Consider the following 20,638-nt stretch of genomic DNA (forward strand, 5'->3'; position numbering starts at 1 on the left):
GTTTGTTTAGATATTGGTGCTTGAATATGAGATACTATTGCAAATATGGCCTTCTTATGAATGAGGAGCTTTTCCTGATGTTGCTTTTGTTCTTGATGTTCACGTGCCTTGCAGATTGTTTCTGCTGACTCAAATAGTGCTTCCTACCAGGATTCTTTTTTGTACTTCTTCTTTGCTTTCCATTGAGGTTTTGGAGTTATGCATGGTATCTTTCTTAATAGGAAAGTGAGTTTACAACCCAATTCGGTTTTGTCTCTACTAAGCTGTGAAGGAAGGTCTATTGGTTCAGTGACTCCTTCTTTGCATTTTCCAATAGGTCCTTTACCATCATATCCCATTTGTTGCATAATTAAGTAGCCCTTTCCATATAGGTGTGTTGGTAGAACTATGTCCAGAGTAGCTGCTCTATTATCTTCTTCCTCATCTTTGTATAACCAGCTAAGAATGTCCTTTTCTTCTAATTCATGTGCTAGAGTGCCTAGTTGGATGAAGGTACCATTAAATTTAGTGATGGGCTGAGTTACCTGATGTGTTGATGTTGTAGGCAATCCATGAGATCTGGGTGATGTTGGTAAGTTGGCCAAACACATGGGTTCCAAAGAGTAATCCCCCATGCCTTGTTCTCTGATTTGCATTTTATGCTGGAAATCTCCAGGTAATGATTCAGACTTTGCCTTCTGTAGATCTGATGTTGAGGATTTTTGTATTTCCCTATTATGGGGAACCAAACTGTCCTAGGCTGCCCCCATTACATTACAATGTTGAAATGGATTGTGATCAACAGATATAGAGACCTCTTGTCTGTTATAGGGAAATTTGACACACTGGTGATACATAGAAGGCACTACTTGCATTTCATGTATCCAGGGTCGACCTAATAAAATATTGTATGTAAGATCTATCTAAGACCTGACACATAGTATCCTTTTGCACAGGTCCAACTTGAATGGGTAACATCATGGTTCCTTTAGATGATCTTTCCTCATCATCATATGCCTTTATGGTAATCTTTTTACATGGATCAATAGACTCCTCGGAGAAGCCCAATGCATGGATAAGTTTTAAGGTACATATATTATGTCCAGCTCCTCCATCTATCAATACTCTTTTTACTCGGTGCTTATAGAGGATGACTTCAATATGGAGAGGAGTGTTATGTGGATGACTTAAGGAAGTATTATCATGCTCTAAGAAGGTGAGATTATGAGGTCCTATCATATGAGTGACCATGGCTTGGAATTTGTCTGCATCCAGATCTTGAGGTGCATTGGTTTCCAATAGCGCTTGTTCCAATATGTCTTTGTGTTTTGGCGACAGTTTCAACAATTCTAGTATAGATATTTGAGCAGGAGTTTTGCGTAGTTGGCTGACTAAATCATATTGGATTTTTGGTGTAGTGTTTGTTGTTGTTGTGTGGCCCTTCAAGACATATTTCTGAGCTCTAGTTGTTACATTGATAGATTCATGATTATGCTGGTCTCAGATTGTGATGACATTTACATGATGGTCTTCAGTTGATATGTGCTTGATGGTGTTATTGTAGATGTGATTGATACGAGCTCCACGTGTATCATTCGAGGTTGAAGCTCCATCTTTGTTGTAGTTTGGAAGAGGATTTTTAAAGGCTCCATGGTCACCATTTGTTTTGAGACCATCCACCATTAAATCACCTTGATCAATCATGTCCTGAACAATGTTTTTCAATCTCATGCAATCGTTCATTCGATGACCTTTGTTGCGATGAAAATCACAAAAGTGTGAGTCATTCCACCAAGGTGGTTTAATTTGGGGTTCATAGTTGCTGATTGCGGGCAAAGAGATAATCTTGTTTGCCAGGAGTTCTCTGAATGCTGAGTCTAGTGATTGTCCCAGTGGTGTGAAGACATGTTTTTGGAAATTATTGGTGCCATCTCGCGAATTGTTATTAGGTCCTTGATTTGTGGCTTTGTTTTGAATATCATTGGTGTTGTTTGTGTTGGGTTAACCTTGATTGGTATTCGGTGCGTATGTGTTAGCATTTGGGTTAGCACCTTTAGGATTCTTTGTAGCTTGAGGATTTCCTGATAATGCGAGCACTGGCTGTTTAGATTTTGGGTCAGATGATTCATTACCGCCTTCATTTTTGTTTCAAGTCCAGAATCTAGATTTATCTAAGTTGTTGTTGTTTTGGATATTGTAGTTTGATGAACTTGTTCCTTCTTTGAAGAATTTGAGCGTTCCCTTTTTGACACATGCCTTTTCTACTTGAATGCCATTTTCAATTAGTTTAGCGAAAGATGGTATGCATTGGAGTTTGAGCCTATAAGTCATCTCACCATTTAAGTTGTCGATGAAAATTTCCATTTTCTCCTTTTCATAAATGTCTCGAGGATATCGTGAAATCATACGTCGCCAATGTTGAAGGAATATCATGAATGTTTCATTGTTTCTCTGTTTGGTGTTGCAGACGTCTAGCATGGTTATAGCATGTTGAATGTTATAGGAATATTGTGTTATGAATTTGTTGACCAATTCATCAAATGATCTGACAGGAGGTGTGATTTTGGGTAACCATTCCATTGTTTGTCCTCCCAAACTTCTTGGGAATAACCTCATCAAATAGGTGTCATCATGAGAAAATTCAAGACTCATGGTACAAAATTCTCTAACATGATCATGGGAATCGCTTTTCCCATCGTACTTGTCAAATTTAGGAACATCTGAGTTTGGAGGAAAAGGGATCATGTGCAATCTTCTGTCAAAGGGATAAGGAAAAATTTTGTTTAATGAGTACCATACTGTCGTCCCTTGTTGCATGTCTTGCATTTGTCTTTGTAACATTTGCATTTGTTGAGTAAGGGCAATCAAAGGCGCATTGTTTTGCCGAGGGAAGAGTTCTTCCCTTGCATTAATCCTGGGTTGAAATGGTGTATGGAACGGTATGTTTTTCTCAGGGATGTGTTGCTCAGGGATGTTTTGACTTGGTGTATGTTGTTCCGGTATGTTTTGTTTAGGAATATCGTGTTCAGGGTCGCGTGCTTCCCTTTCTCGTTGTTGTTCTTGATATTCGTAATGTTGAGGTCTCATTCTAAACACGTCTGTGTCAAAGTCTTCAGGGAGTTTGACCCCTTTGCTTGTGAGCATGAGTAAGTATTTTTCCTTTTCATTTTCCATGAGTCTTTTCACAAGCTTTTGGAATGAAGCACTTTCTTGGCATTCCTGAAGAAGTTCTTCAGAAATTTTGGTATCCTCTAGATGTGGACCTTCAAAAGGATTTGATAACCTCCGATTCATACTGGATTCTGCTTGTGCCTTGCTTTGTTTGTTTTGTTGAGAGTGAGTAACAAACATTTTAGTAGAAGCTTTATGTGACAAAGGGGACAAAATCCTCTTCGATATGTTGTTCGGGGGTTGATGGTTCAAATCGGGGTATGTTTTAAGTGATGCACTCGTCGGGAAAGAATGCTGGATCGATCTTTCCTCCACGGTTTATGATTTGACTGAATGCAGATTTTTGACAATATGCCTTAGTTTTCAAAGGCTCTTTGTCAAATTCGTTGGTTTTGTTCTGGATATACAGTTTGATGTGATGAAGGAATGTTCGATGAGATTTGAAGAGTTGACGATTGATATATAAAAAATTATTTCTTTTGCAAATTTGGAAAAACTTGGTTGTTGTTTCTTCAATGTGGTGTTACGATAAATATTCTTTCTTCTCAGAATATGGAGATTAGTCATGCATAAATGATCAACGGTTTCCTTTGAATTGTTTTGGATTCAGTTGATCTTACTTTAAAATTCAAGTTTTACTTTATCAAAGTGAAGGTTTAGATGCCCTCTCATGACAAAGCATGTCAAATGATATGCATAAAGTCTCCTGATATGGAAACTTGATTTGACAACCTGAGGTTTTAAACAAGTGTTTTTGAGATAAAATCCGTGAGATGATAAGGGACCTATTTGTCACTTGCGATGATGTTTCTTGATTTTGATAGGATAGATATGTTTTACCGCGCAACCAGTTTTGGATTTTACAACTTTTGTTTTGTCACAAATTTTGCTCAAGAAATAGTTTTTAAAGCTCTGTTTTCGATACTCTGGTTTGATGAAAAACGAAACTGATGAAAAGAGGTTTCCAAAAATGTCTTCTAAGTTTTCAAAATTCTTCACTGTTTTGCCCCCTGTTTTTCTGGGTTTGGTCACGCGCTAAAACAGAGACGGGATGCGCTACAGAAATCTCTTCACACGCTAAGAAAAAGACCAAACGCGCTAAGCTACCCTGGGCCATGCGCTAACTATTTTAGACTGCTAAAATTTGTTTTCTATTTTGCTCAAAAAGTTATGTGCTAATATGGGCCTGCTACGCGCTAATTGTTAAACTTTACGCGCTTTTGTTTGACTCCTATGCGCTAAGCTGATGTTTCAACGCGCTAGGCTATTTTTTGGATGCGCTAACTATTTAATACTATTTTGAAATGCTGGTAGAACGCTACTGTTTCAATTGGACATGCTAACTTGATGTTCTGATGCGCTAAAAAATGTACCACACGTGCTAAGAGGTTGCTCTCACGTGCTAGATTGTCCTGATATTTTCTTTTGGTTGGTTTTTTGCAATTTTTGGATTTTTGTTATGAGTTTTTCAGTTTTGATAGATAATTTTCTAAAGTAATAAATGCAAACATAGCACCAAAGAGACAACCATTTTACTTAATCTAACAAAAAATGTATGTTCTGCGAAGATGTGTTCAAATCCCCAATGTTTTAACAGGTTTGGATACAAATAATACACTTCAAGAAGACTCTTTATTCAAAGGTCATAAGTAATATCATAGCCCACTAGTCTTGATACTCCGTTAGCTCAAAAAACCGTGTCATCCCCTAGGGGGCACCCATTTTTTTGCCTTTTGCCAGAAATTAACTCAAAGTGAATTGCTTCACAATTGAGTAGTTATCTTGGGAGATATATGGTGAGTGATCTTGGGGGTAGATTCTTCCCCACCCTTGCACTATGATATTACAAATGTTTGGTTACTGACTCGGCTCAAGGTTTCTATTTCTATGGTTCATAATTAGGCTTCCTGTTCGGCCGTCAGTGATAAACTCCCTCAGGAGGCTTCCCAACCTTTAGAACAAAGACTTTACGTATCTCTAAGATACTGGGGGAAGGCTGATCGCTGCGCGCAACCGTTGAAAAGGACTTTCGTCACTTTCCACTTTTGATTATAGTGGGTTGGAACACTTGGCGTCAAAGTCATTTCTCACTTAGGTCGTTCCCTTCACACCAGCCATGAATGGCTTTAAGAGTTGATTTCAACTCCTCGAGAAGGTAGGCCTGCTAAAAGATTTATTTCTTGAAATACTGAAAGCGTAAGAGTGATTTGGCTTTTTGGTCACCCAGTTAAGGGGAGAGCATATACCTTCCACTTTCGAGACAAGGCAAACAAAGTTCTTTTTACCTTTCAAGTCAATGATTTGCTAACTTCTACTTAGAGATGTTGCTCCAACAAGTATGGTGTTCCTTTTATTTCCTCAAAGCAATGATTATCTAATTTAGCAAAAGAACCTGGTCAACAAAACAAAACTTCGATGTGGTCAACAAAAGAAAATCGGAAAAGGGGAAGAACTTCCCTCTTTATCTTTGAACAAAATAGGACAAGTGTGATTCTTTTACTTTGCAAAAATGAAGTGAATCCTTTTATACATCAAAGGATGGCGAAGTTCTTTTTAAAGCTATCTTTGCAAAAAAAAAGATTGTTTTGTTCTTTTTATAATCCCAATTGAGAATTTTCTCTCCTAGAAAAGCAAGAAAAAAATTGTTGTTGTGGTTCATTTTACAACCCAAATAAGGTGAGTTTGATTTTATTTAACAAGAGTTAATTTTTTTTTTAAATTTTTTTTAAACTAACTTAACTAAGTTAGTAAAAATCTAAACTATGTATAACTCTAAAAATAACTAAGCTCATCCCTGCAATAAGATGTTAGAAATCCTACAAAACATCAACTCAAAACAGTTAGAAAGATTTTGGATCTGGTGGACTTCTACAAGTCTAACCTTTAAGTTCGGTTATAATATTATTTTGTTTTGTTTTCTGTGGGTGATGCGCTACAGGACAAACTGTACGGGCTACAGAATGGGCTAGATGCGCTATCAAACAGACCCGATGCGCTAAGCTGTTTTCCAAAAGCGCTAAACTGGTTTTCGGATGCGCTGTGCTATTTTTCTCTCGCGCCGAGACCTACAGGAAAATATTAGTGGGATGATACGCTAAGATAAAAAATGGACGCACTACAAGATAGACTGCATGCGCTAAACTGTTAGCTTGATGCGCTATACTGTTAACCAGATGCGCTAGGGAATGCTTCCCATGCACTGATTCCTATTTCCCGCGTACCTGCAAAAGAGGTTAAATTTAAAAACCAATTTGATATATGGGGTCGGGCCTCACGGTGGGCGCCATAAATGTATGCAAGAAAAGCGGGTCGATAGAACTCGAAATGGGAAAAATGGAGTTCTAGGGAGCCTTGCTCACACACCCACAAGACTTCTTGGTGCAAGCTATGGAGTCATGAAGTATGACTCAGTTTTCCAAGGTTGGTTCCATGGTTCTCTATCTCACAAGTTCCCTCAAACCAATTTCTCTGCTCTCAGATCACCGAGCAAAGTGGTTTAGGGATGACAAATGCAAGAACGAGAGATGCTTTGGTTGATTTTAAGATAAAATGCATCCTAAGCTATGCATGATCCTATAAAATACAATAAACTAGTTTATAAGATGACAGGATTAGTAGCAAGACTATCCTAGCATGATATACTAGTCTATGATTAAGCTAAATGATAAGGAAAATACTCTAAACATGCATATTTAGATTAATTCCTATTTAAAAGAGAGGCTAAATGATGAGGACAAATGATATATTAAAACTTGCATGGATTTGAGTATAAGTGTGATGCTAAAGACTTGGATCTATGAAAATGGAGGAATGAGAGCTCTATTTATAGCAAAAATAGGGCAATGGATGGTTAGGATTGAAGGAGTTAATCAAGGGCTAAGTTTGAAAGTTGGGAATCCATGTTTGCCATTGGCACCAATGAAATGGTGACAAATGTCAACATAAGACTGGGTTGAGAAGAGAGGTAGGAAGCATTAAATGCTTGAGAAGACCTCATGGTTATCTTAGGGGTAAGGGTTATGGTTAAGTTAGGATTACCCATTGGATAAAGGTTTTACCCAAAGGATAAACTCTTGTGCAAAGGATTAAGGATAACCATGGTCAAAACAATAAATTCTTGATGAGACCCTTGGGTTACATGGAGGTTGAGTTTAGGGAAATTCTTTAACCATGCTAGAGGGTTGAGTTAACCATTAATGGTTATGAAGACTTTGGGGACAAATTTGTATGAGTCCTTCCAAATTTGGGGGTATTCAACAAGTTAGCTTGTTGTATGGATAAAGGCTTTAATGCTTTTATAAGACTTTACTCCAAATTTGAGAAGTGACCTCCTCAAATTTAGGGAAAGGGGACAATGAATGGGTTTGGTTTAATTGATTAGGATTAGATGGATTCTAGAAGAAATTAGGAAGAGGGTTAGGATGCAAGTGGGAGATGTAGGATTTTGCAAGTGGATGAAGGGATAATAGGCTTTAATTGAATAAAATGAATTAAATTCAATTTTGGTTGTAATTTGGGGAAATCAAATAAATTAGATTTATTCAATTTAGGGTAGACTATTTAATTAAATTTGAATTTAATTAAAAGTGGATAAAAGGGATTTAATTGAATAAAATGATTTATTCTATTAAATGGGTATAGTGAATTTAATTTAAATAAATTAAGTAATCTACTTAATTAAAATAGAGGAATGTGGGTTATTCAATTAAATTGGATTTAATTAAATAGAGAAATGAACATAAAATATTCATTTAGGAATATGGTCATTTTTATACGTCTACACATGGAATACCCAAAAGGATTATATCAGATAGGGATGCCAAAATGACATCCAACATCTGACAAACCTTGTTTGCATCTTTAGGTACTCAGTACAATATTAGCTCCACATATCACTTGGAGACAAATACCTATACAGAAAGGGTTAATCAAGTGCTAAAGGATCTTCTGAGAATGTACAGCATGGATCATCAATATAAGTGGGAAGATTATCTTTCATTGGTTGATTTTTCCTACAATAATTCCTGTCAAGCGTATATTAAGATGGCACCATTTGAAACACTATATGGAAGGACGTGTAGAGGTCCTATCAACTAGGATAAGTTGGAAGATAGGATAACCATCGATCCAGAAATGCTCTCAAAACTGGAAGAGCAAGGGCAACTGATCAAAAAAAGGTTAGCAAAAGCTAACGATCGACATAAAAGATATGCAGATGCAAAGCAAACTCCCAGACATTTTGAAGTGAGAGAGAAAGTGCTTCTATGGGAATTAAACCCAATAAAAGTGCCATTTAATTTGAAAAGTCTTCCAAACTTGCACCTCAATGTGTAGGACTATTTAAGGTCCTATAAATCATCAACTTGGTCACTTATAGAATTGCTCTACCACTAGCTCTCACCCGGTTGCATGATATGTTTCATGTTTCTTATCTTAAGAAGTATATATCTAATTTTGCACACATAATCAATTGGAACTCCTTACAGGTACAAGACCCAAGGGTGGTCATGATTGATTCAGTCAGGGTGCTCGTACATAAGCATCACTTACGTAATAGTGAAGTCACTCAGTGCCAGGTCCAGTGCAATCAGTACTCTAAGGACAGTGCCATCTGGGAAGACTATAATGAAATCAATCAAAGATTCCCTCATCTATTTAATGTTTATAACAATTGAACTTATTTTCTTATTATGCTTGAAAAAACAATGTTGAATTTCATGTTATCTTTTATGATACTTTAAATCATCGAGGACAATGATTCACAAGGGGAAGTATATGTTACATCCCACTTGTGCCCTAGATATTTTGATGATATTTTATGCATTGATACTTGTTGCTCAATATTGTGGAGTGATGATTCACAAAGCATATGTTGATGATTTAGTTTTAATCATTATGGTATATGAGACGTTTTCTTATTTTTATCAATAAATACAATGACAAAGATATGTCAAGATTTCAGACTAACTACATGAATTTGACCTAGTGTGTGCAGGAGATTGTCATCCTTCGAGAATGGAGGGGAAGTATCAATAGGTCGGGAGATAAAAAAGGACTCAATGCCATCTGTAATCCTATGTTTAAGTTAAACATGTAGAGTTGTGATAACCTTGTCACCGTCAGCCAATGTTAAGTCAAGTAACCAACTGGTCAGTATAGGAGGTTAGGGTTTTACCATACTAGTTTCAGATTAGTAGTCTTTTTTCTCGTCGAACTATTTTGAGATCTTTACTTAACTCTTTATGTTCCTTATAATTAATGGAACTTTTGAAGTCATTTGATTATTTATATATATATATATATATGTAGACACCTAAAATTGTCCAATCTAATTAAATAAATATTTTATTTATTTAATTATCTAAGCCTAATTATTCTATTAATTAAATAAATCTTTATTTATTTAATTAATTCATTTATCCTCTTCTAGCCTTATTTCTCATTTAAATAAATACATTTATTTATTTAAATTATCCTCTTCCTAAATTAAATAAATATCTTATTTATTTAATTATCCTACTTCTTCTATTAATTAAATAAATCTTTATTTATTTAATTAATTCATTAACCTTTTCTACCTATGACACATGTCATTCATCTCTTAATTCATACACTACCTACCCCTTTCACTATTTTACTATTTCTTCTACCTACCCTCTAATCCTAGCCGACCTCCTTTTTACACCTCTTAATCTTATCCCTCCATTTCATATTGTGTCTTCTATTTAAGGAGATGCTTCCTTCATTATCAAACCCTAATGATCCTAATGAGCTAACAGCTTGATCAATTGGCTACACTGCGATCCTACTTACAACCGCATTCCGTTCTTTGTTGAGCTCTTGTGCACATAAAAATCTGAGAGCAAATATATCAAGCAAGATCAATGGAGATAGGAAGAATGGAGATCCAAACCCTATTGGACATGTGATGGTATAATCTTTGTGATTTCATTTGATTTGCATTGTCTTAGGTAATCTTCATATGTTATGGTGGATCTTTGTTGATTGTTAGGCTAGGGTTTGGTGGTTGAATTCATTTAGCCTTTCAATATTGTTATTATTGTTATCCATTTTCACCATACACATTTTGGCACACCCGGTGGGACTCTTGTCCCTTTGCATTTAACCTTTTTGTTGCAGATTTTGCGTTTTTGAAGTTGCAGATCGGACATTTTTCGACGACATTTTAGGTTTTCCCGTGTCTGAGAACTTTCAGATCGCGTCTCTGATTTTCAGGAGCATTTGCGGATACTGGAGTCACGTCTGTGTTTTTGACAAGTTTTATTTTGTAGGTCTCAGACAGGAACGTCTGTGTTTTATAAGCACGTCTGTGTTGTTTCTGATCGCATCTGTGTCCGAGAAGGGCGTCTGTGATTTTTGACCGCGTCTGTGAGTCACAGAACCGCGTCTGTGTCATACAGGCGCGTCTGTGTCGTGGGTAACAACGTCTGTGTTTTGAATGTTTTGAAATTTTCAAATTTTCATTGATTCGGTTTTCGGATTTCGTACTTAGGGTTTCAGATCTGGTTTATTTTTGGACTAACCCTTTCAGATCTAGCTAACTAAGTTTGTGAGCTTGTTTTGGAAGCAAAAACATTTTGGTTGAAGGCCCCTCTTTCACAAAGTCTTTTGGGTTTCTAAAATTTACCTAACTTGTGTGCTTGCAGGAAGGGGTGATCATTTGAAACAACCCAAACTACTAACAAATTTTGTTCCAGGTCCTTGGCTAGGGTTTTGAAATTTTGTTGTGTGCCTTGTTTTTATAGACTAGAAAACACTTCCATTGATGCACTAAAATTGAATCATTGTCTTTTGTGTCTTGAGCAATAGGCTCTTTTTGTTTAATCTTTAGAGGGCCTGTCTTCCCGTGTGGTCATTAGGACTACTAGTGAGAAGAGAACGACCCAAGTGGTAGCGAGGAAAACCCACCTCATCCAAACCACTATAATCAAATGTATTCATGGTGAAAACTATGAATAACGTGTGCTGATTAGTTCATACCGACACTATGTCTCCCCATAAACTCGTTTGATCAAATTTATTTGATCATTTGTAGGGCGTAACCCCTACCGGCTGGGAGCCTTCTGTATTTACAGAGCTGAAAGTGCCGCATGTATGGCCACACGAGCGGATGCCCTTACTAGCACCTTTTTGTTTTAGAAGCCCAAATCCTTCTAGTTGTTGGGGCAGGAGGTTGGACCTCTGGTAGCGGCCCACACACATACAGTTCTTAGTAGAGATACAAAGTTCGCCATGGGGAGTTTTCATGGGGACTGATGCTTGGCTGACCCGAGAAGTGAGTGCCGAGGGTGGAGCCAGTGAGGTCAAGCATCTAAGTATCCGCTCTGAATAGCGTAGCCTCGGGGGTAAAACCCTATGTGGGATCAACAACTATTGTCTTGGCCAGCCATAAGAATTGTGCTTGTCTTATGTTAAACATTCAAAACATTCAAGACCAAACAACAAAACATTGTGTCTTTTGTGTCTTCAAGTGTATGCAAAACATTTTACATCAAACAACACACTTTTGGAGTCTAAACACTTGCAAACATTGAGTCCTCATCAACATTGTGTCCTCTTGTCACGAAAAACAGTCACACAGTCGGATTTGGTCACAACAAAACAACTTCACAGATTGGAAAAATTGCACGAAGTTTACAGAAACGCGTCTGTGTCTGTTTTAACCACGTCTGAGTCATCTAGGCACGTCTGTGAAGGGCATAATAGCGTCTGTGTGTTTAGCAGTGTCTGTGTCAAACAAAGACACGTTTGTGTTTGGGAATCGCGTCTGTGAAGTATACAGAAGCGTCTGTGTCTAGGATTGAAAATTTTTACAGTCCGACAAACAAGAGAAATCAGTTTCGGAATACTTGAGCTTCCTAGGTTGTTTCTTCAGGTTTCATCTAGCATTCAACCTGTCTCTGGGTCTCATACAGTCCATCATTGCTTCACATCTCTCATTACATTCACAATTGTCTAAACTTGAGTCAAAAGGTCACTTGCTTGTCCTCATCATACTTTGTCAACATACTACATACAACTACACTTTGCTAAGTGGTCCCTCATCAAGGTTTCTTACCTTTGGGTCTCATTTGGTCTTACTTAGAGTCAAGGTCAGCTTACCTCATCAAGAGAAACAATCATCTCTTTGGAAGTCACACCTACTCTACTACTTACATACTTGGTCTTACACTTTGGACATTTGCAAGTACACCTCAGATTCATTTACACTCCATACAACTCTTGGTCTTCCATACTCTTTCCATTTTTCATCTAGTCTCTCACATCTTGGTCAAACACCTAGTTCATGGTTGAAACCCGTCTTCAAAAATCTAGGAGAAAAGCTAAAGAAGCTCAAGAGTCCGCAAACATGAGTTCTTATGAGTATGACAATGATTTATTTTTCAATCCTGAGCACACTACACTGCCTGACATGGATGTTTATAGACACATTCCAAATGTGGAAAACGCAGACACTACAAACAACAAGGCTACACACAATGACAATGTGGACAACTTTTCAATACAATCAGCAGATGTAGAAGAATCCATAATGAATCCTCATTTCAATAGATTGGTTGAAGAGATAATGAAGAGGGATAGACAATAATTCTTACACATGATGGCACAAAGTGGAGCTAAAATACCTCATGACTTTGACATGTCTCAACTTATGGAAAACCGACCCTCGCAACAAACTCACTCCAACATGGATCAAAGGAGACCCAATAGTGGAGGAAATAGAGGAGCGCATATGGTACCTGAATCACCATCAGCTTTGCTTCAAAAACCAGAAATCCCACATACACACGGTCAAACATATGATACTTACCTTCGAAGACCATTATGGAAGTCTTATGCAGATAGATATGCTCAATCACATGCTCAAGCTATGGATCAATCAAAACAAGTGGACATTCAAAGGCATGCTCAAAATTTGGACATAAGGAAACCTCATGTCAAATTTGGGGGCAACACAATAGAACCCGACGTGCCTATAGAATATGGTATATATGCACAAAATAGATATGGGGCTCCTCAACATGAAGCTATACCAAGTGCTCCCTATATGCCGCATCAATATAAACCTCCTCCATATGAACATGTCTATGATCAATATCATCCATACATGCAACAAGCTCCTCCTCAAATTGGTGTCTCAAACATGGGGTATGCTACAAGAAATCGATCGCCACCTAAGAATAATTTGGAGCAACAAATCAAAGATTTACAAAAGAAAATGGAGGACATGAGTACACCAAAACCAACATACACTATGAGAGACATATGTCCTTATCCATTTGATAAGAGCATTCCAATGCCTCCATTCCCTGCACACTTTGTGACGCCAAAATTTGACAAGTATAGAGGAAAAGGAGACCCCAAGGCACACATACGACAATTTTTCATAGCTTGCATAGAGGTAGCGGCAGAAGAAACATATTTGATGAGGTTGTTCCCGCAAAGCTTAGGCGATCAAGCTATGGAATGGTTCTCTCAATTACCTCCTGGTATTAAGTCATGGGGTGACTTAGCAGAGGCGTTTATTCAGCATTTCTCCTACAATATTGAGATAGATATCTCAGTCACTACTTTGTGCAATACTAAGCAAAAGGAGGGAGAATCTTTTGCGTCATTTTTACAAAGATGGAGAAATCTAGCTAGCAGATGCTCTTGCGAAATTCCCCAAAAACAAATGGTAGAAATGTTCACTCAAAACGTTAACAAGGATATTGGCTATGATCTAAGGAAAGCTTGTTTGTCCACCTTCAAGGATGTTATTGAAAAGGGCTTAGCAACAGAAAAGGTCTTAATTGAGCAAGGAGTCATTAAGATATTCAAGGAAAACAAAGATGACTTTAAAGGAAAAGACAAGCCAAGATTTTGGAATAAAAACAAGAACACAGTCAATGATGGTGTTGTTGATGCCAATACAGTGAGACCCAAATTCATCTTTTCAGGATCAAGTTCTACAAACAATCAAGTGAATACTCAAACAACTTCTAGATCACGAAGGAAGTACACCCCATTGGGAGAACCACTTGAATCAGTCTTCAAAAAGCTAGTGGCAAACAAAGTGATCACAGTTCCAGATTTTCCTCCATATGAACCAAAGGTCAAACCAAATTGGTGGAATGATGATGAGTATTGTGAGTTTCATAAGAGAAAGGGTCATAAGATAGGAAATTGCCATCGACTGAAGAACATTGTGCAAGATCTCATTGATAGAGGTGACATTGAGATTGAGGGACACTCATCCAATCAAGAACATGAGATGTTTAGGGAACCATTCCCAAAGCATGACAAGGGAAAAGCCAAAGTCACAGATGATCAAGCCAACTATACTAGAGCACCTTACAACTATGATTCAACTATCAATCACATCTCAATGGACAATCATATCTCTACTATTACCATCAAGAACAAAAATACTGAGAATCCTCCTCAGAGACCCAAGATTGTTCTAAGAGGTGTTAGATCTTCTTCCAAACCTACCTCTAAATGTCATGTTACAACTCGTCGAGGTAAGATTATGTTGCCAGGTGCCTCCACTAAAAATACGGCTTCTTCATCAACCAAACCTGAGTATGACCTTGTAGAATAGTTAGGGAAGACACCCGCGCTCATCTCCATCCTTGAGCTCTTACGCATATCCCCCGCTCATAAAGCTATTCTTGACAAAATCTTGAGAGATACTGCCGTTCCTACTAATCTGAACGTGGACCAGTTTCAAGCCATGGTGGGATACCTTTCCATTCCACACTCCCTTACATTCACAGAAGCCGATGACGCCTCCGTAAGTCAGCCCCATAATGCACCTTTACATGTTGAAGCCTTCATACACAAACATCGAATAAAGCGAGTCCTGATAGATGGAGGAGCTGGTTTGAACATTTGTACATTGAGCACCATTAAACAATTGGGATATTCTGATAAAGCTATGAATTCAACAAATCAAATCACCATCAAGGCATATGACGATGAAGAGCGCTCATCCAAAGGCACAGTCACCTTACCTCTAAGAATTGGGCCAGTCACAAAGGATGTGGTTTGTCAGGTCCTAGATCTAGATCTCACATACAATATATTGCTAGGACGTCCTTGGATTCATGAAATGAGGGCAGTCCCATCGACATATCATCAATGCATTAAGTTTCCTCATAATGGAGTCGAGGTAACAGTTAACGGTGATCCTAATCCGTTCATATATTGCAATAACCTGAGATCACATACGGAGACCATCATTCCCAGTAATCGTGAGGCTGTTCCTTCTTCGGCATACATTGACCCTGAGTCATTGAAACCTTCGACATCAAAACAAGGTGAACTTAAAGGAAAATTTCAAGACAAAGGCATGGGAGAATACACTTTAAATCAGACCATGTATTTACGACAAGTCATGAGCTCTCCAAAAGAATATGGAAGGCCACATCCTAACAAGCAAATATCCATCATGATACTCAAATGGGATCCTACTACCTTTCAAAGATGGGGCGAACTAGAAGAGGAAGATTTATACAAAATGCTCTATAAAGACATTGAAGAGGACACACATGATCAGATCAATATACCTTGTGAGAAATATGGCAAAGGCTTCAAGATTCTACAAAAATTTGGGTATGATGGAAAAAGCCCTCTTGGGTTACGCAAAGAAGGCGTCATGGAACCCTTACAACCTGAATTGACTGTAAAAAGGGAACGCTCAAAGGGACTTGGTTTTCTGACTTCCAAGATCCACACTAAAAGGACAAAAGAGGCATCACAAATCAAAGTTGCCAAAATTCAACAAGAGGATTGCTATTCCACAGATTCCAACGAATGGGAATGGGGTTCCGACAAGTCTTCCAGTGACTACGAGCTCACCGAGACATTCAGAGAGCCAAATGAACCCACAGAAGAGGAGGAGTTTTATAACAAATTCAGAGTTGGTCAAGAAACAACCCATGAGGAGTCTACACAGTCCTTGTCTCAAGGTTCTAGGTTGAAATCACATAGGATGAGAACACCTGTTCCGGAATGCGCTACTAGTGATGATAATTTGGATTCGCTTGCGATCGAAATTGATGAGGAGAGTGCCATTGATGACCTTGACGATTGCCTCGATATACCCGAATATAACCACATCTTCACTCTTAGCCCTGCAAACTCCGAAAACATTCAAGGCCTTCCCCTTGTTCACCACCAACTCTTTGACTGGGATTATGAAGGACCAGCACAATTTGACACATTTCAAAATGACGAAGCTATTATTGACTATCTTGGCATACGAGATGATCTTCCCCCTGGGGACCACAAAGCAGGATACACCATAGAACTCAACAACATGGCATATTTTGGTGAGGGTGTCGGACCTTCCAGTCGCAAAAATGTGAAAATAAGAACAAATCAAGGGTCTTATGGCGAAAACCACACTGTGGCGCTATCTGATTCCAAAAAAAAAAAAGAAAGGACGTATCTGAGGGCGAAAACCTCTCTGAGGCACCCGAAGATGGAAGGCTCGACATTCTCCCAGCATCATATGAGGAAAAATCATCCATGTTGGTAGAGGAGACTATCAAAACAAACATTGGTACAGAAGAGGTTCCACACAACATATTCCTGGCTCAATCATTAACAGAGTCCGAAAGATCAAAATTCATAAGCTTCTTCAAAGAACGACAAATCAACTTTGCATGGTCATACGCTGATATGCCTGGACTAGATCCGTATTTGGTAATGCATCATTTGACAGTCAAACCGGGGGCAAAGCCAGTGAAACAGAAATTAAGGAAAATGCATCCACAAGTGGCATTACTAGTCAAAGCAGAGCTGGAGAAATTACTGGATGTCGGATTCATACGCCCAATTGATTATCCCGAGTGGATCTCCAATTTAGTACCTGTTAGTAAACCAGATCGTAGCATCAGAATATGTACAGATTTCAGAGACATCAACAAAGCTTGTCCGAAAGATGACTTCCCATTACCAAATATCAACTTGATCGTTGATCTCACAGCAGGTCACGAAATGTTATCTTTAATGGATGGATTTTCTGGTTATAATCAAATCAGGATTGCACCCGAGGATCAACACAAAACATCATTCACTTGTCCATGGGGAACTTTTTGTTGGAATGTCATGCCCTTTGGGCTAAAAAATGCAGGTGCGACGTATCAAAGAGCGATGACCACTATCTTTCATGATCTCATGCACATAACCATGGAAGATTATGTTGATGATCTCTTGGGTAAATCAATAGACAGAGATACACATTTGGACATACTTTCAGTCGTCTTTGATCGGTTGGAAAAGTACAAGGTAAGATTAAACCCCAAGAAATGTGTCTTTGGAGTAACCTCCGGGAAGCTCCTAGGATTCATTGTGTCCAAAAGAGGAATTGAAGCCGATCTAACAAAAGTCAAGGCTATCTTGGACATGCCGCCACCCAGAAATATCAGTCAACTTCGATCCTTACAAGGGAGACTCCAGTCTATACGAAGATTCATAGCACAACTTGCAGATAAGTGTAACCCTTTTCAGCACCTGCTACATAAAAATATCAAGTTCAAATGGGATAATAACTGTCAACAAGCTTTTCAGACGCTCAAAGATTATCTTTTGAATCCGCCAGTTTTGATGCCACCAATTCTAGATCAGCCTTTGTTGCTATACATATCAGCTACTCCAACAACACTGGGGGCACTCCTAGCACAACAAATTACTGATGGCAAGGAAAAAGCAGTATACTATATCAATCGTACATTGGTGGGATATGAGCTAAACTACACACCAATCGAGCGTGCATGTCTCGCTGTGGTCTTTGCTTCACAGAAATTACGACATTATATGCTCACTCATAAGACTAAGTTGATTGCAAGAATTGATCCATTAAAATACCTTTTCAACAAAGCTACACTTACTGGGCGACTGGCCAAGTGGGTAATGATCCTGAGTGAATTCGACATTGAGTATGTGGACAGAAAAACAATAAAAGGACAGGCAATCGCGGATCAATTAGCAGATGCTCCCATGATAGATGATGTTCCTCTAAATTCAGAATTTCCAGATGAATCCATTTTAACAATATCACATGCAAGGCCATGGCAACTGTACTTTGACGACTCATACACACAGCATGGGGCAGGAGCTGGTATTCTCTTTATAACTCCTCAAGGCGATTCTATACCAAAATCATACCGCTTATCATTTCCTTGCACCAACAATATAGTGGGATATGAGGCATTAACAACTGGATTACGAATTGCAGTTCAGTGGAAGATCCAAGAACTTCGTGTTTTTGGGGATTCTCAACTTGTCATCCGTCAAGCAACTGATGATTACCAAACAAAAGATGAAAAATTAATGCCTTACAAGCAACTGGTAGATGATTTGAAACAACACTTCACAAAGATAGATTTTGAGCAGATACCAAGAGAGCAGAATCGTGCTGCAGATGTTATGGCTACAATTGCCTCACTGATTGATCTACCTCAAAATGAGACCTGCTATGAGTTCCTAGTAGACAACCTGTTGGTTCCTTCATATGAGATCACTCCTACTGAAATGATATGCATTGTTGGTCCCGAATCCCAGTTATATGGTTCCATATTCACATATCTTCGTGACAATACTTTACCTCCTGATCTATCAAATAACCAACGTCGCACTTTCATTCGCCAATCCTCTTGATATGTCATTTTAGCTGATATCCTATACCGGCGAGGTCTAGATGGCACTCTTCTTAGATGTTTAGAAAGCGACGAAGCTCAGATTGCGTTACGTGAAGTGCATGAAGTGATATGTGGTCCGCATACTAGTGGTCCTACCTTGGCTAAGAAACTCATCAGGACTGGATATTATTGGCCCAATATGGAAAAAGACTCATATCAGTTTGTCAAGAAATGTAAGCAATGTCAAATTCATGGAGACCTCATACATGCACCAGCACAAGAACTACAACCACTTGCGTCTCCTTGGCCCTTTTGTCAGTGGGGACTCGATCTCATAGGCAAGATTTACCCTCCTTCTTGCAATGGTCATAAATTCATTATCACAGCCACAAAGTATTTCACAAAGTGGATTGAGGCTGTGCCTCTCACACAAGTCACTGGGAAACAAATTGCTACCTTCATCCTTAATTATATCATTTGCCGATATGGTATTCCTAAGTCCATTATTACTGATAACGTGCGTCCCTTCAAAAATCAGGATGTTCGTGAACTCTGTGACCGCTTCCATATTTCCTTTCATTTCTCCACACCATATTACCCCCAAGGTAATGGCCAAGCTGAGGCGTCTAATAAAATAATTTTTAAAATCCTCAAAAAGACAGTCGACGACGCTGGCCGTAACTGGCATATCCAACTCAATCCTGCACTTTGGGCCTACCGCACAAGTGTCCGCACACCTACAGGAGCTACACCATATTCACTTGTCTACGGTGCTAAAGCCATCTTGCCTATTGAGGTCAAGTTACCTTCTTTACGGGTCTCTTTGCAAAACATCATCAGCGATGAAGATTACAGGGTCTCTCGCTTACAAGAACTAGAACTGTTGGATGAACGGAGACAAATTGCTTTTAATCATCTCAAGGCTTACCAACAATGAATGAGTCGCAGCTACAATCACAAAGTCAAGCCTCACACATTTGAGGTAGGTGACTTGGTTCTCAGAGAAAATCCCAAAAATCAGCAAGACAGAGAGAAGAAGGGCAAGTTTGAACCAAACTGGCTGGGTCCTTACATCGTTACAGCAGTCTATGGATCTGGGGCATATCAGCTCTCAACTACAGAAGGTGAACCTTTGGAGGATCCTATCAATAGCATGCACCTTCGCAGGTTCTACACATAGCTCTTCGGAATATCCTAATTCAAAAATACAAAAAAAAAATCAAAAATTTCAAAAATACAAAAAAAAAAAAAAAAACTTCAAAAATACAAAAAAATTATAAAACAAAAAAATCGTTACTTGGTGAAAACCTGACAAACAGGTGCCTTGTGACACAAATTTTTTTTTGAAAAATCAAAAAAGTAAAAAGAAATAATTTCATCCAACGGTGAAAACCACTTCGGTGGCGCCCTGGGCAAGTACCATGGTGAAAACTGGGTCACCAGCACCATACGTAGAGACATTGCTCCTCCCTCCTTGAGGATTCACTTTCATCACTTCACATTGCACACACTCACAACCTATTCACTCACAATAAACTTACCCATTCCCATCATGGCTTGTTATTGATCTACCCAAGATTGGTTAGCCATTCATAATAAACCCCCCTTTTCACTCCCTTTCTATCCATAATAAATCAGATCCTATCTGTGGCTAAGGCAAATCCTACGTCTAGTGATGGGTGTGGAACTAAGAACATCACATGTTTCGAGGAGTATAGTTTCTTCCAGCTTCCTTCAGTCTATTCGCGCACAATCTGCAATAAAGCAACATTTGCATCACAGATCCGCAATAAAGTTTTGTCTTCTCCGCAATAAAGTATCAGTTTCATGGATTCAGT

This window comes from Cryptomeria japonica, chromosome 11, assembly GCF_030272615.1.
Source record: "Cryptomeria japonica chromosome 11, Sugi_1.0, whole genome shotgun sequence".
Lineage (NCBI taxonomy): Eukaryota > Viridiplantae > Streptophyta > Pinopsida > Cupressales > Cupressaceae > Cryptomeria > Cryptomeria japonica.